The sequence below is a fragment of the Gopherus flavomarginatus genome, chromosome 1 (genome assembly GCF_025201925.1).
Source record: "Gopherus flavomarginatus isolate rGopFla2 chromosome 1, rGopFla2.mat.asm, whole genome shotgun sequence".
Lineage (NCBI taxonomy): Eukaryota > Metazoa > Chordata > Testudines > Testudinidae > Gopherus > Gopherus flavomarginatus.
In genome coordinates, this window is record NC_066617.1 from 264,118,306 (window position 1) to 264,134,897 (window position 16,592).

The 16,592-nt window shown below is 40.1% G+C and overlaps 1 protein-coding gene and 1 long non-coding RNA gene across 2 annotated transcripts in view; both read left to right on the forward strand.

Annotated features, from left to right (window-relative positions):
• NALF1 (NALCN channel auxiliary factor 1) overlaps window positions 1-16,592 on the forward strand; it is an 839,509-nt gene that overhangs the window by 137,479 nt on the left and 685,438 nt on the right. The gene's annotated exons all lie outside the window — the stretch shown is intronic.
• Window positions 9,214-16,592, forward strand: part of LOC127050818 (uncharacterized) — a 283,849-nt gene continuing 276,470 nt past the window's right edge. Inside the window, exon 1 of the long non-coding RNA XR_007774289.1 lies at window positions 9,214-9,318. This is a non-coding gene — a long non-coding RNA (uncharacterized LOC127050818). The remainder of the gene's footprint in view (window positions 9,319-16,592) is intronic.

The following is a 16,592-nucleotide window of genomic DNA, read 5'->3' on the forward strand; positions in this document are numbered from 1 at the left end:
AAATTTCATTGAAGAGCTGGATCTGGAAGACAAATCTAACAACGTCTCTTTCTACTGTACTGTGAGGTGGTTATCAACCAGCAAGGTCTTAAATAGGCTCCAGCAGTTCCACAAGCCTATCAGTGCTTTCCTTGAAGAAAAGGAAAAGTCCTATCCACAACTGAAAGATAAGCAATGGATGCAGGAACTGATGTTTTTCACTCATATTATGCAACATCTGCAAACTCTCAAATTGGTATTCCAAAGGAAGGATAAGATTGTTTCTGAACTTACTCAGACAGTCTTCAGCCTCCAGAACAAGTTAAAGTGTCTGCAAAGAGACATAGTGTTAAGAGGCTTCAACCACTTCCCCCATCTCAAGAGTAGAGAAAACACATTCCCTGAAATAAAAAACTCAAGGAATACAGAAGTAAATTACAAGGACTGCTTGATGACTTTCAGGCCAGGTTTGAAGACATGCAGAAGCTGGGATCCTGTTTCACTTTTCTTGTAAACCTATTCATGGTTAATGTGATCAGTGATAGCTGTCCGAGTCCCAAAACCATGGTTACAGAAACATCTACTGTAGAAATAGAACTATTGGAACTTCAGGAAGACTGGGCTGTAAAGATAATGCATAAATCACAGTCTACAATTGAGTTCTAGAAGCAAGTTCCAGGAACGAGTTATCCTCAACTCAAGAAGACTAGCATATGACTCATTTCAATTTCTGGCACAACATACTGCTGTGAATCTCTGTACTGTACTCATAAAATCAAAACACTGTGTGGTCCTTACAAATTAACATCTGACCAAGCTCCTCTGTACAGCCTGGACAATGTATCAACCAGATTTCCAAAGATTTACGACCAGGATGGAGACCCACAAGGCCTCTAGCTCTAGCAGAAATTAGCCATGATACAGTAAGTAGGATGTTAATATTTTTGAAAATGTATTTGTAAATGTTGTGGGTGTCTTGTGGCTCTCGAACGTCTGAAGATTATCATATGTGGCTCAGAGTGTCAGTAAGTTTGGCCACCGATGCATAGACAGTAGCATTCTTGCCTCTGGACCAGAAAGTTAAGGGTTTATATCTATCTCCTGGACTTGGTCAGATACACATTCCTGACATTGCTGTGTACAAAATGATGAGTGTGCACTGTTAGAGCTGTTCATGAGAAAGGTTTAAACATCCTATATCACTTCTTTTCTCTCTAGCAGGTGTCCCAGTAGAAATAAGTTGTTTTCAACAAAAGTTGTATCCGTTTCTGAATACTGTTTGTTTGATTTGTTTATTCCAACAATTTTTATTCAATCACTGTGGAATTCAGACTGGGGTGATCACTTGTCCAGCTGTTGGAAAGCTAAATCAGGGACCCATTTTAGCCAAAAAAGAAACTTATAAACAACATGGTACCACCCAAACTAATAGTTTGTAGTAATATCATAGATTGGCTAGCTTTAGCAAAGCCAGTCCCAGGTCTATTTCATGCCTGGGAACTCCTTTCTCTGGGCAGGAGGAAAGTATTCAAAGTAGCCTAAAGGACAGCATAGCTGCTCAGATCAGTCTTTTCTCCAAGATGAACATATTTCCCTTCAGCCAGTGGGTATTCAGAGGTACCCTTCTGAGGTACCACCCTTTGGGACAGCTGTAATTAGCTCCAGCTACAGAGAATCTTTCTCACTAGTGCCAGCATCAACTCCTTCTTTACCTATCAGATGAATAAGTTGTATAAACTCCATGACAGTAACAATGACTTCTCACACTCTCTACAAACTAGCATCTCTTTTTGTCTTTCTAATATATACTCTTGGGATAATCTTGCCATTACTTTAAACTAACCTAGGGGAAAAGTTAATCCCCAAGGGGAAGATAAGGAGTTTATCTTCGGCTTCTCCCTGTCATTCTTTGCTCACATCCAGGCTCTTGCCAAGTTTTGTCACTTCTTCCTCTCTAGCAATTTGAAAATTGTCCTCTTCCTCACCATCCTCACTGCCAAAAGCCTGCCTCAATCTATGATAATCTTTGACCTGAGCTGCTTTAATCTTCTCTGGCCTACCTGACTCTTCACTCTCTCCATTTTACTCCCCTTAAATTGACTCAAATTCATCTTCCTTATAAAGTTCAAATTCCTTGATCTAGCTCTTAAGGAACATTCCTACTCTGGCCCCTGTCTTCTCTCTCTTTGTTGTCCTGAGGCTCTCAGTCACTTGCCTTCATGGCATTTCTTCAGACTCCTCACTATGTCAAGAAAAAATAACCCTCTGAGAGTGTGCCGAGCATCAGCATCATCACTCCTCCTCAAAATCCAGTTTCACTTTAATTTCTGACACATTCTGTTGGTCCTGCGCTTGCTACTCCCCTCCTGACACAACACAGGATTGTTTGGTAATTAGCGGAATTTATCAGATTTGCTTACACATATCATTTACCTCATCTTTATCTGTTTCACTCCTTTCCCTTCCCCGTCCTTTGCCTCTTATTTTCAGTTTCTATGTTTGACTAATTTAGGTTGCAAACTCTTCCGGGACGAGACTATGTCTTTTTATTCTCTGTAGAGTGCTGTGCAAACTTACAGTGTTATAGAAATATTTAATGATTATTGTTAACTATATAGACCTATTTGCAGGAATATTTCACTATCAATAAAACAAACTTTTAAAAACTCTTTGGAAAGCCTCAATCTGGATAGTCACATCTATCTGAAGCTCCCACTCCATAGTATCTGAGCATCTCACAATTTTTCATTTATATGTCTTCCCAAGACCCCTGTGAAGTAAAGTGTGATTATCCACATTTAGCAGATGAGAACTGAGGCATTGGCAGAGTAGGCGGCTTGCTGAAGGGCAAGCGAGAAGTCCGTAGTAGAGCATGGAATCGAACACATTTCTGCAGTCCCAAATTAATACTAACTACTCGACCATCCTTCCTCTACGCATAAGATTTGAATTATGCTCGTAGATATAATCTCTCTAGTATTGAAACTGCTTCTATTGCCTAAAGAATATCACCAGAATTATGGTCAGATTTGGGTAAGCCCATACTTTATCACTTCACAATTATCTAATACATTTCTACTGGATTCCATGATAAATCAGTTGGTCTGATATTCAAATGCTTCAGTTTTTTAAAAAGATTCCAACATGAGTATGTATGCACTAGAAATGGGTAGTTATTTAGGTACCCATTTGCTTCATTGCACGTAGGTGCCAAAATCAGGTTTACTTGAGTAACCCCCAAGTTGTTACATCAGTAGAAGCATTACCCAGAGGGTATTACTCTCTGAGGTAGCTGTGTATAACAATTAGAGAAGCTAGATATTCAAAATTGCCTAACCTCAGAACTCCTCTGTTTAGAAATGCTTGGGTCTAGATCTGTAGTTCATTCAATTTCTGTTACATATAGGCCTGGATGCACAAACAGACTTAAGTTCCTAAAACAGGGATTTAGGGGCCTAAATCCCAGCGTCGGCACTGCAGTGATGCACAAAACTCCTGCCAAATGCTGTAGGCACTTAGAATCACTCAACACTGAATTTTTTGCAGTGAAAGTTCCCTGGGCATGTGCAGTGCTGCCTGTCTCTAGTCATCTGGTCTCCTATCACTTGCCTAAAACCCAGAGCAATTCACAAACTGGAGGCCCTCTGAAAATGCCTACTGGATCAAGCCCCTCAGACAAGTTCACACAAAACAGATGTGGGAGAGAGAGGAAAGGAATGCCTTCCCTTTTGCCTTAGGGTACTCATCTGGGATGTGGGAGACCCTCCACCCAGTTCAAGTCACCTCTCCACCTAAGAGGAAGAAGGTATTTGAACAAGGATCAGCCCCTTCTAAGGGTGGTACTCTAACCAATGGGTTATGGGTTGTAGCGAGTTCCCTTAATCTCTTCCGTTGAAACTGTTGCACTCTGGATAACTAAAGTTTCATTGGAGCTGGAGGAATGGCTCCTGGGTGAGTGCTGTAATGAGTGAGTGCTGGACTACAGAGTCATTCTTATGCTTGTGCTTTCTCTGGTCCGCATGACTTTTGAAGTATTTATTGAGCGTGCAACAGCTTCAACGGGAGAGACTGAGGGACCGCCCCCTCCCACCCACATGATAATATCCCAGAGTCCAATGGTTGGAGCACTCAACTGAGAGAGGCAGATCTCTGTTTTAATTACATCTCCCCCTCAGCTGGAAAGGGGGATTTGAACTCAATGTCTCCCACATCTCAGCTGAGTACCCTATTCACTGGCCTCAAATATATGAGGGACTCCATCGCCTTCTCAATAAAATGGCATAGGTGTCTAATTCGAGGAGATGATTCATGGCTGAGACTTACTAGCACAGATAGGTGCCTAATTCTGAGAAAGGGGTGGGGCTTTGCATACAGCCCTCTGGTTGGTATCTCCCCATTTGCTAGCTTAGGTGGTTCTCTACCTAGCATAGTGGCCTCTGTGAATCACTGTCTCTTCCCATTCACTATATTGGAGCCTAGGTACCTAACGCAGATTTTGTGAATTGCAATGATTTTCTAGGTGCCTAAAAGTTAGGCACTTAGGACTGACTGCTCAAAAGGAATTAGGCTCCTAAATTCTATTTGGGCATTCGGGCCCATGATGCTTAGTGTCAAAACATCTAACTACTGTTGTGTTGTTCTACATGATCACAAATAACACATCATCCCTGTTTCTGGCCATTGCATTGGTTTGTGGTAATATTTCATGATCACTTTTTAAACAAACAAACAATCAACTATTATTGGTTTTCTAAAGCGCTTCTGCGCTTCCTACATCATTGATTTGCCGATTCCGTTTAGATCAGGACAAGTTCTGAAATATTCATTAGCTACTTTTATTACCAGCCCTGCAGATCTTCATTATAAGCAAATCTCAACAAAATTTTGGGCCAGATAGGCTGGATTGTATTCTTAATAGGTAATACAGGATACATAAAGGTCTCAGACATAATTTGAGGCACCTTTGTCTCTGATAGCAGAAATCATAAACTTAGGTCCATCTTGTAGTCTTTTATTATTAATAATTATTTGTATTGCTGTAGAGGCTAGAGTCTCCAGTCATGTATTGGGGTGCATTGTGCTAGGTACTATCCACTGTTTTGGACTTGTATCCAATCACTGATACTGCTATGTAGGGCAAAGGGGAATTCTGTGAGAGATATTAAACCAGTGTCCCTTCTGCCTTTTTCTCTACTGGGAGAAATCAAAGTTCTCAAGAACACTGAGGAATAAATTACCTCTTTCATTTAAATGTCCATTAGAAAGTAAGTTATTGGCTTGCTCATAATGATGTCTCTCTTTTCTTAAAAATTCCAATATCTAACTCTTTACTTTGTAATAATGGCTTTGTTAGTTATTGTGAATATATTGGTTGCTGCTTAACATTTTTCATTTTTATATGATTTTACAGAATTTATTCACCTCCTTTTGGGAGCTACATCAAGTCCAGCATATATGTTTAGTTACAAATAAATAGCATCTGTATTTAATATTTTTTTAAAGAAATACATTTATTCCAATATGACAGGTTGATAGTGTTTTCTGTCAGAGAATCTCACATCCCTTTACAAACTTTCTGAATTAAACTCAAAAATAATTGTGAACTAGGTTAAGAATTAAAGTACACACCAGAGGGAATTGAGTATATGATTTGTGGATGGTTAGACAAGATATCTGTGGCATACCCAGGATGAGAACAGAGGTCCTCTGGCTTGAGCCCTGTATAGATACTAAATTTATATTTGAGGATATAAAGCAGATAGCATCCGTATCCACGAGCAATTCCTGGACAGTGTCCATGTGGAGACAGCTGATGTAGCTGTCCCAGTTCACAGGACTGCTGACACACCACTGGTGGAGGAGGAGATGGCTCAGGGTGGACACTGGCAGCTGGTTGCTTCTGGCAGCGGGCAGTGCTCCAGCCCTGCTGCGAACCCTCCCGCCGTGCCAGTAGGTAACCGTTATGCTCTTCTTGATACAAGAGAGAAGGAATCACCCCTACAGTAAAGGAGGACAAGCCTCGTACTCCTAAGGCTGGGAGATCTGCTGCCACCACTGAAAATAGGAAGCGTAGGGTAGTGGTTGTCGGAGACTCTCTGCTGAGGGGGACGGAGGCGCCCATCTGTCGCCCTGACATTTCATCTTGGGAGGTATGCTGCCTGCCGGGGGCCCGTATGCGAAATGTTACAGAGGCATTGTCGAGGATTATCCAGCCTTCTGACTACTACCCCATGCTACTCATCCATGTGGGCACAAATGATACTGTGAGATGTGACGCTGAGCGGATCAAGAGTGACTACAGGGCTCTGGGAGTACAGATGAAGGAGTTTGGAGCGCAGGTGGTATTCTCTTCGATTCTTCCTGTCAAAGGTAGGGACTCGGGCAGAGACAGATGCATCATGGAGGTGAATGCCTGGCTGCGAAGATGGTGTTGCCAGGAGGGCTTTGGCTTCCTCGACCACAGGATGCTATTCGAGGAAGGACTGCTAGGCAGAGATGACGTTCACCTTTTGAGGAGGGGAAAGACCCTATTTGCACACAGACTGGCTAACCTAGTGAGGAGGGCTTTAAACTAGGTTCGACGGGGACAAGTGAGCAAAGCCCCCAGGTAAGTGGGGAACATGAAGACGTGGGAGATGGGTCAGAAACAAGAGGGAGCATGGGCTATAATGGCAGAGAGAAAGGAGGGTCAGGGCAAAACTGGGAGGCAAGATCAAACCAGTATCTTAGATGCCTATATACAAATGCAAGAAGTATGGGTAATAAGCAGGAAGAACTGGAAGTGCTAATAAATAAATACAACTATGACATTGTTGGGATCACTGAAACTTGATGGGATAATACACATGATTGGAATGTTGGTGTGGATGGGTATAGTTTGCTCAGGAAGGATAGACAGGGGAAAAAGGGGGAGGTGTTGCCTTATATATTAAAAGTGTACACACTTGGACTGAGGTGGAGATGGACATAGGAGATGGAAGTGTTGAGAGTCTCTGGGTTAGGATAAAAGGGGTAAAAAACAAGGGTGATGTCGTGCTAGGAGTCTACTACAGGCCACCTAACCAGGTGGAAGGGGTGGATGAGGCTTTTTTTAAACAACTAACAAAATCATCCAAAGCCCAAGATTTGGTGGTGATGGCGGACTTCAACTATCCAGATATATGTTGGGAAAATAACACTGCGGGGCACAGACTATCCAATAAGTTCCTGGACTGCATTGCAGACAACTTTTTATTTCAGAAGGTTGAAAAAGCTACTGGGGAGAAGCTGTTCTAGACTTGATTTTAACAAATAGGGAACTCTTTGAGAATTTGAAAGTAGAAGGAAGCTTGGGTGAAAGTGATCATGAAATCATAGAGTTTGCAATTCTAAGCAAGGGTAGAAGGGAGTACAGCAAAATAGAGACAATGGATTTCAGGAAGGCGGATTTTGGTAAGCTACGAGAGCTGATAGGTAAGGTCCCATGGGAATCAAGACTGAGAGGAAAAACAACTGAGGAGAGTTGGCAGTTTTTCAAAGGGACACTATTAAGGGCCCAAAAGCAAGTTATTCCAATGGGTAGGAAAGATAGAAAATGTGGCAAAAGACCACCTTGGCTTAACCACGAGATCTTGCATGACCTACAAAATAAAAAGGAGTCATATAAAAAATGGAAACTAGGTCAGATTACAAAGGATGAATATAGGCAAACAACACAGGAATGCAGGGCCAAGATTAGAAAGGCAAAGGCACAAAATGAGCTCAAACTAGCTATGGGAATAAAGGGAAACAAGAAGACTTTTTATCAATATATTAGAAGCAAGAGGAAGACCAAGGACAGAGTAGGCCCACTGCTCAGTGAGGAGGGAGAAACAGTAACAAGAAACTTGGAAATGGCAGAGATGCTTAATGACTTTGTTTCAGTCTTAACTAAGAAGTCTGAAGGAATGTCTAACATAGTGAATGCTTATGGAAAGGGGGTAGGTTTAGAAGATAAAATAAAAAAAGAGCAAGTTAAAAATCACCTAGAAAAGTTAGATGCCTGCAAGTCACCAGGGCCCGATGAAATGCATCCTAGAATACTCAAGGAGTTAATAGAGGAGGTATCTCAGCCTCTAGCTATTATCTTTGGAAAGTCATGGGAGACAGGAGAGATTCCAGAAGACTGGAAAAGGGCAAATATAGTGCCTATCTATAAAAAGGGAAATAAAAACAACCCAGGAAATTACAGACCAGTTAGTTTAACTTCTGTGCCAGGGAAGATAATGGAGCAAGTAATTGAAGAAATCATCTGCAAACACTTGGAAGGTGGTAAGGTGATAGGGAATAGCCAGCATGGATTTGTAAAGAACAAATCGTGTCAAACCAATCTGATAGCTTTCTTTGATAGGATAACGAGCCTTGTGGATAAGGGAGAAGTGGTGGATGTGGTATACCTAGACTTTAGTAAGTCATTCAATACCGTCTTGCATGATATCCTTATTGATAAACTAGGCAAATACAATTTAGATGGGGCTACTATACGGTGGATAACTGGCTGGATAACCGTACTCAGAGAGTAGTTATTAATGGCTCCCAATCCTGCTGGAAAGGTATAACAAGTGGGGTTCCGCAAGGGTCTGTTTTGGGACCGGCTCTGTTCAATATCTTCATCAACTACTTAGATGTTGGCATAGAAAGTACGCTTATTAAGTTTGCGGACAATACCAAACTGGGAGGGATTGCAACTGCTTTGGAGGACAGGGTCAAAATTCAAAATGATCTGGACATATTGGAGAAATGGTCTGAGGTAAACTGGATAAAGTTCAATAAAGACAAATGTAAAGTGCTCCACTTAGGAAGGAACAATCAGTTTCACACGTACAGCATGGGAAGAGATTGTCTAGGAAGGAGTATGGCAGAAAGAGATCTAGGGGTCATAGTGGACCACAAGCTAAATATGAGTCAACAGTGTGATACTGTTGCAAAAAAAGCAAACATGATTCTGGGATGCATTAACAGATGTGTTATAAACAAGACACGAAAAGTCATTCTTCCGCTCTACTCTGCGCTGGTTAGGCCTCAACTGGAGTATTGTGTCCAGTTCTGGGCACCGCATTTCAAGAAAGATGTGGAGAAATTGGAGAGGGTCCAGAGAAGAGCAACAAGAATGATTAAAGGTCTTGAGAACATGACCTATGAAGGAAGGCTGAAGGAATTGGGTTTATTTAGTTTGAATAAGAGAAGACTGAGAGGGGACTTGATAGCAGTTTTCAGGTATCTAAAAGGGTGTCATCAGGAAGAGGGAGAAAACTTGTTCACCTTAGCCTCTAATGATAGAACAAGAAGCAATGGGCTTAAACTGCAGCAAGGGAGGTTTAGGTTGGACATTAGGAAAAAGTTCCTAACTGTCAGGGTGGTTAAACACTGGAATTAATTGCCTAGAGAGGTTGTGGAATCTCCATCTCTGGAGATATTTAAGAGTAGGTTAGATAAATGTCTATCAGGGATGGTCTAGACAGTATTTGGTCCTGCCATGAGGGCAGGGGACTGGACTCGATGACCTCTCGAGGTCCCTTCCAGTCCTAGAGTCTATGACTCTATGAATCTATATCCAAGAAGCTGCAGAATCTACCAGGAATAGCAGCGGCAAAAGCAGCTACACGTTGCGCCGCTGCTCGCAGGAGCCGCTGCCCCACCTGGTCTGCTCTTTCGTAATGGCTGTACCACCACCAGCCCTGCCCTTCAAGCTCCTGGACTAGCGTGACCAAGGACAGTTGCCACTGAGCCTGGTGCGTTCACGACTGCCATTCACAGTAGATCCCTGCAGCTCCTCAGATATCCAATTTATATCCGTGGATATAAATTTGGTATCTGCACTGGGCCCTACCTCTGGCTTCTATGGCTCTACTTTAACCACAGAGCCATCTGTCCTCACTAACAAAAGAGGGGGAAAAATAAGGAAGATAATTAAGGGAAATTATAGAAGATAATTAAGGAGAATTATAAACCAGTCAGTCTAACTTCAATACCTGGAAAGATACTGAAACAAATTATTAAAACAATCAATTGTAAAAGCCTAGAGACTAATAGGTTTATGAGGAATAGCCACCCTGGATTTGTCAAGAACAAATCATGTCGCAGCTACCTAATTTCCTTCTTTGACAGGGTTTCTGGACTAGGGGACAGGGGGAAACAGTAGACATGGTATATCTTGATTTTTACTAAGTCTTTAGATACTCTCCCACATGACACTTTCATTATCAAACTAGGGCAATGAGGGGTGGGTGCACAGCCAGTTAAAAATTAGTTATCGGTGGTTTGCTGTCAAACTGGGAGGATGTATCCCCCCACATTGGTTAGTTCTGGGTCTGGTACTAGTCAATATTTTCATTAATGACTTGGATAATGAAGTGGAGAGGGTGCTTATACAATTTTCAGATGATGTCAACCTGGGAGGAATTGCTGGCTATTTTCAGGACAGGATTAGAATTAAAAATGACGATAACAAATTGGAGAATTGGTCTGAAAGCAACAAGATGAAAATCAATAAGGATAAGTCCAAAGTACTTCACTTAAGAAGGAAAAATCAAATGCACAAATACAAAATGAGCAGTACTGGGTATACTGGGTTATACTGGGTCAAAAATTGAATGAGTCAACAATGTGATGCGGTTACTAAAAATCGTTCTGTGATGCATTAACATAAGCATTGTATGAAAGACAAGGGAAGTAATTTTCCCACTCTACTCAGAACTGGCGAGGCTTATGAGGGAAGCTTAAAAAACTAGAAATTTAGTTTTGAGCAAAGAAGACTGAGGCATGACCTGATAAGTCTTCAATTATGTTAAGGGTTGTGATAAAGAGGACTGTGGTCAACTATTCTACATGTCCATTGAAGATAGGACAAGAAGAAATGGGCTTCATTTGCAGCAAGAGAAATTTAGGTTCCATATTAGGAAAAACTTTCTAGTGAAAGGCTAGAATAGGCTTCCAATGGAGGTTTTAGAATCCTCATCATTTTTAAGAACAAGTGGACAAACACCTGTCAGCAGTGGTCTAGGTAGATATATTTCATCCTGGGGGCTTGACTTGATGACTTCTTGAGGTCCCTTTTAGCCCTGCATTTCAGTGATTCTATAAAGAGCTGGATGATTCACCTGTTTTTTCTAAAACTGTGTCCACATAGCAAACTTGAATCAGTACAAAGCTCTCCCACAGCCGGAGGTGTGTACTTACCTTTTGCTCAGACATGTGCGTCTAGGGTTCAGATGTGGACAATTGGAGGAATTATGGCAGAGACATGTGTACTGTCATGCCCATAGTGTAGATATACCCTAATAGTTCTTTGCCTTTGTTCCATATTGCTTATACAGTAGTCAAAAATGTGATCCGTGTCTCTCAAGACATGTTTCAGCAGGCCAGTCAATTCTCACTTTCAAATTTGGTTGGGTACATATGTTAATTTCATAACCATTTAAGTATATTCCCACAAGGTTAATTTGTGTCCTATTCAATGTAAGTACTTGATGTCTACTGGTAACCATTAAATAAAAGCCTGAACACCAGCATGATATGTCTGGGGAAAGTTCTCTGATTATCAAGAGAAAAGATGATCATTTACACCTTGCTCAGTATTTCCTTGAAGTAAACAAAGCTCATTCCTAAAAGGGAAGTAAATAAAAGCAATTCAGGAACATGTCTGTTACGATGTGATTGAAATAGACAAATCTGTATAACAATGTAAGTTGTTTGAGACAGCTGGCTGTGTCTATTGATTGTTCATATCATACTGTAAGATAAGATTAAGAAGTCCAAGATTCAAATTCCCCAGAGCATTTTATTCAATTTGTACAAAGAAACCTGCAAAAAAAATGGGCTTTCCCAAACGTTCCTGCCACCTAAATCTAAATCACAGCACACTGTGAAGTTGTATTTATCTTTTTGGACTTATAGTGAATTGACAGTAGTCTTGGAGGACCTGATTCTGCTCCCATTGGTGGTACTTTTGTCATTGACTTTAATAAGAGTAGCATCTGGGCTGGTAGTTCCAAAATCCTCTTCAAAGCATTTGAGTGAATACAATTCTGTGAACTCTTTAAATCCAACAAAATGATTGTATTCTGATCTATGTTTTATTTCTTGTGAATTTAACAGTCATGCAGCAATTTAAGCAGGGAAACACAGAAAATAGACTTGAGGTGGCATTTTAGTAGCAAGTGCTTTTATACACTGTTTACATTGCAAGGTTTTTATGACTAGTATTCCCCATTAGTATTAAGATGGAGCATCTCAAGGCAGTGAGATTTCAGGGCCTGTAGGGAAGTAAGCATCTGTGTGTTGTCTTCAGTGATTCTGTTATTTAGCTAAACCTGCTATTAATGTTCACATCCATTGGAGACTTTTTTTCTGCAATCTCTATGGCAATCTGCTTAACTGTTTCTGCTTATAGTACTGATGCTTGGTAGTCACAGCTATAACCCAGAAGGAGGAAATGCAAATTGAAACACTAATTTACAGCCCTTAAACGTCTGACAGAGAGTGGTGAAAGCTTTTGTGAATATATTTTGATAGTTTTTGAGGGGGAGTGGATGAAGTGTGACTTAAAGAAAAAAAATACTCTTATGTTCTTTGGTTTTAGCAACAGTTTCATGTTCTGTCTCAGGTGCTATAATACTACCTGCCTTGAGCTGTAAGTATTAAGATCTAGATTTGTAAAGATAGGTGTTTTTCTGATCAGCATTGCAAAGCCTATCTTATTTAGACAAGTGGTTCTCAACCAGGGGATATGCATTGGCCTTCCAGGAGGTACATCAGCTCACCTAGATATTTGCCTAGGCTACATAAAAAGCACTAGAGCAGTCAGTACAAACTAAAATTTCGTACAAACTATGACTTGTTTATACTTGCTCATGTGAGCAAGGAACGGAACACTAAGTGCTATATTTCTAAAAATATAATAGAAATCTGAGTAGCATGAAGCAAGGTGTAAGCATACAAATTAAATCACAGTAGAACCAGATTTATAGACTCATGGAAGATGAAATTGAAAAGAAATAATTGCTCCTTTTAAAGCCTGGTATTCCTGTTATTCTCCAAAGTATAAAGAAACATTTTGTTTGCCTTTCTGTGGAGTGACAGTTGCACCTGTCAGCTGAAGATGCATGTTGCCTAATAAATTATTTTGTTTGAGAATGACTTGCTGGTGATGAATTATTTGCAAGTGCAGTTTCATTTTGCCATCACAGAAGGAATAGTCACTACCTACGGGCAATATTGCACTAGTATTTCAGCCATGAGTGTCATTTCCATTGTAAATGATTGACAGTTTCATATCTGGTGATCTGATTGAACTCATCTTCTGGGTAGCCTGATAAAAATTAAAAGCAATTGTTACCTGACCTTAGGGTGTTCAGTGTCTGAAAGAGGATTTAGTAATGAAACAGTTAGAACAAAACAGGAAACCAAACAAGCAAGCTGGTAATTCTGACACTGCAATCCATTAATTCAGAGTTTTAGGTGAAGAAATCTGGATCTGATTCTACTCTTGATCACACCATTGTGAATCAGGAATGGTCACATTAGGAGCAGCAGAAGCATAGATGTCAAGAATTTACGCTGATATAAAACTGCTGTGAAAGCAGAATCATACCTATTGGGTAAAATTCCCAGAAGCACCTAATTGTCCTATGAGCGGAAGTCTTGCTGAAAGCCAATTTAAATCAATGTATATTATTATTTACATTAACTTGTGACTCTAAACTTAAGTGTAAAGTGGAAATATAAATAATGCTATGAATAAGGGTGGAGTTGAATTCAACAAAATTTTGAAATGGAAAATTATCTGAAAATCCAGAATTAACCAAATCTCTGCACCAATGAGCAAATGCTCACGTTTACGATCTGAATGTTTTAGAGCTGATTTTATAGAAATAAAGTTATGATTTCTTGTGATTCTTTCTTTTATTTTGTATTTTTTAAAAGTGGAGTCATCAAAGATCTGTTTTTCTTGCATTTTGTCATCATAATGAAATCATATCAGTGGTATGTTGCTGACTTAGCTTTTTGTGGAAATAAATAATTTTATTCCACTTCTCTGCAGGAAAAAAACAAAGGTTTTTTACATTGACATATGTTCCTAGTTGGGAAGTAAACTGATGTCATAGACTGTCATTGGAAAATAGACTTATTTTCTTCCTCCCCCATGATAATGAAATTGCAGCATATGTTCCAATTTATGAAGTTCCAAATGAGTTATACTTTTTTTCTTGCAAGTTCAAAAAAATTCTCCTTTCCTGGTAAACAAGTAAAAAAAAAATCAGTTTTTGTGAAAAATAAGTGGTATATTTGAGGCAAGTTTACAATGTTTGACTAGAAAAAAACAGAGATATATTTGTTATTTTGTTAGTATAGTGTTTCATGTTAATGGAACTCCAATTGACACCATCTACTACTCTCCCTTACTGAGACTCTGAAGTCCAATCACTATGCACTGGGCCAAATTTACAACTAGGAATAGTTGTGTTAGTAATTCTAAGGTCCTAGTCAGGAACCTCCAGAAGACTTTCCCTAGATTTTACAGATAGCAGTACCAATTTTTTGCTCAGCCCTAGTTATATATGTATATTAAATGATGTAGTTGGTAGATTTTACTATTGCTAAACTGTCATATAAAAACTTCATTATCCTGACATTATGACAAAGCTCTTCTCTGACAATATGCCAGTAGATGAGTTGAACTTTAGAGAGAGAACATCTTTCTTTTTAAAGGAAAATTGCTACGTACTGTGCTCCTATAGCATTTCAGTGAAGATGCTATTATGCCAACGGGAGAGCTTCTCCTGTTGGTATAGTTAATCCACTTCTGTGAGAGGCAGTAGCTATGTCGACAGGAAAAGCCCTCCCATTGACATAGTGCTGTCTATGCTGGGGGATAGGTCAGCATAACTGCATCACTCAGGGACCTGTATTTTTCACACCCCAGAGCAATGTAGTTATACTGATGCACATTTGTAGTGTAGACCTGGCTTTAGTCAGGGGCTGACAGTAAATAATAATAGTACTGGTTATCACTGAGCATTGTGGGGGTCTGCACTTTTTTTTCTATTGCCTTTTCTTTTGCATCTCAGGTCAAATCTATACTATAAACGTACACTGGCATAACTACATCACTCAGGGGTGTGAAAAATCCACATCCCTGAGTGACGCAATTATACTGGCCTAACCCCCGGTGTAGACAACACTACATCGAAGGGAGGGCTTCTCTCCTTGACATAGCTACAGCCTCTCACAGAGAGGATTAAATACCTTGATAGGAGAAGCACGCCCGTCAGTGTAGTAGCGTCTTCACTGAAGCACTGCAGCAGTGCTACTGCATCATTTGAAGTGTAGATCTGCCCTTGCTCATTGTATCACTTCTATTAGTTTGTTTATTATTTTATTTTATTGTCTACATTGCAGCTGCACCTAGAGGCATTAGTCAGAGTTTGTGCTAGCCATTGTACAATGCCTCCTAATGGGACTACTCACTTGCCTAAAGTTTTATGCTCAAGCATCAATATCTTCCTGAATCTGGACTTTATAGAGTACATTTAGAGAGCACATGCATATGTGGTGAATTAGGAGTTCCTTTAGAATTATGCATCATTGGTTTATTCTCAGCTGTTTGTTTCTTTTGTGCATCAATTTTCTTTGATTTTTTTTCCTTGCATACACTGAAAGGGATGAACAAGAAAGAATTGTAGATGCTCTTCTCCAGCGATGCTTAGAAAATATGAATAAAGGATCTAACAATCGGGACATCCCTGTAAAATTAAGACTGCCAGCAGTAGCATAGCTCAGACTATACTGACATAATTTTAGAGATTTGTCTAAAAGGCTGTATGGACTTGCTGCAATCTAATTTAAGCTCAATTAAAAACTTGAAGCTGAGCATTTAAAATATTGAACAATTAATTTTACAGCGATCCAGAGCGTATGTTGTCACAAAGAAGTATGTGTGTGGGAGAGAGTTGTTTGTTACTAAGGGTTCTTTTTTTCCCTTCCATTGATGACATATACTCTTCCCTGTGCTTCTTTAGGACTGCTGCTGACCCAGGACACACTTGTGAAAATTGATAGTCACAGTATACAGGCCACAAGGAGTACATTAGAGCACTGTAAACTCCGCAGAGATGGGGAACACTGTTAAGACATGCATTTATAATAAGGAGAGGAAACAACACCTTTAAAACTGTAAAAGGAACCAAAGGTATTCAAGTGAGTATTTACAACTAATGCATATCCGGCAATACACGAATAAGGTTAATAATGACAACTCTCTGTATATAGTGGCACCACTAGTCAGCCACAAAGATTTAGCATAAAGTTCCGTTTCTTCAAAATATATTGGGCCGAATTGTAATCTTATAATCCACATCGCATAGGTGTCAGTGTGTTTCTGTGCTGCCCCAGGAGCAGGGCAGTTAGCAGAAGTGAGGAGCATGCAGAACTGAAAGTAGCTCATGTTAATGTGGCAAGCTAAAAACACTCCTGTGCAGGGATCCGGGAAGGGCAGACAAGTTCTCCTAAAATACACCATAAGCAAATGTCTAGAGCAGCTGTAAATGATGATGAGGTAAAAAGAACCATGGGATTTGCCTCCCTCCCTGCCCTTG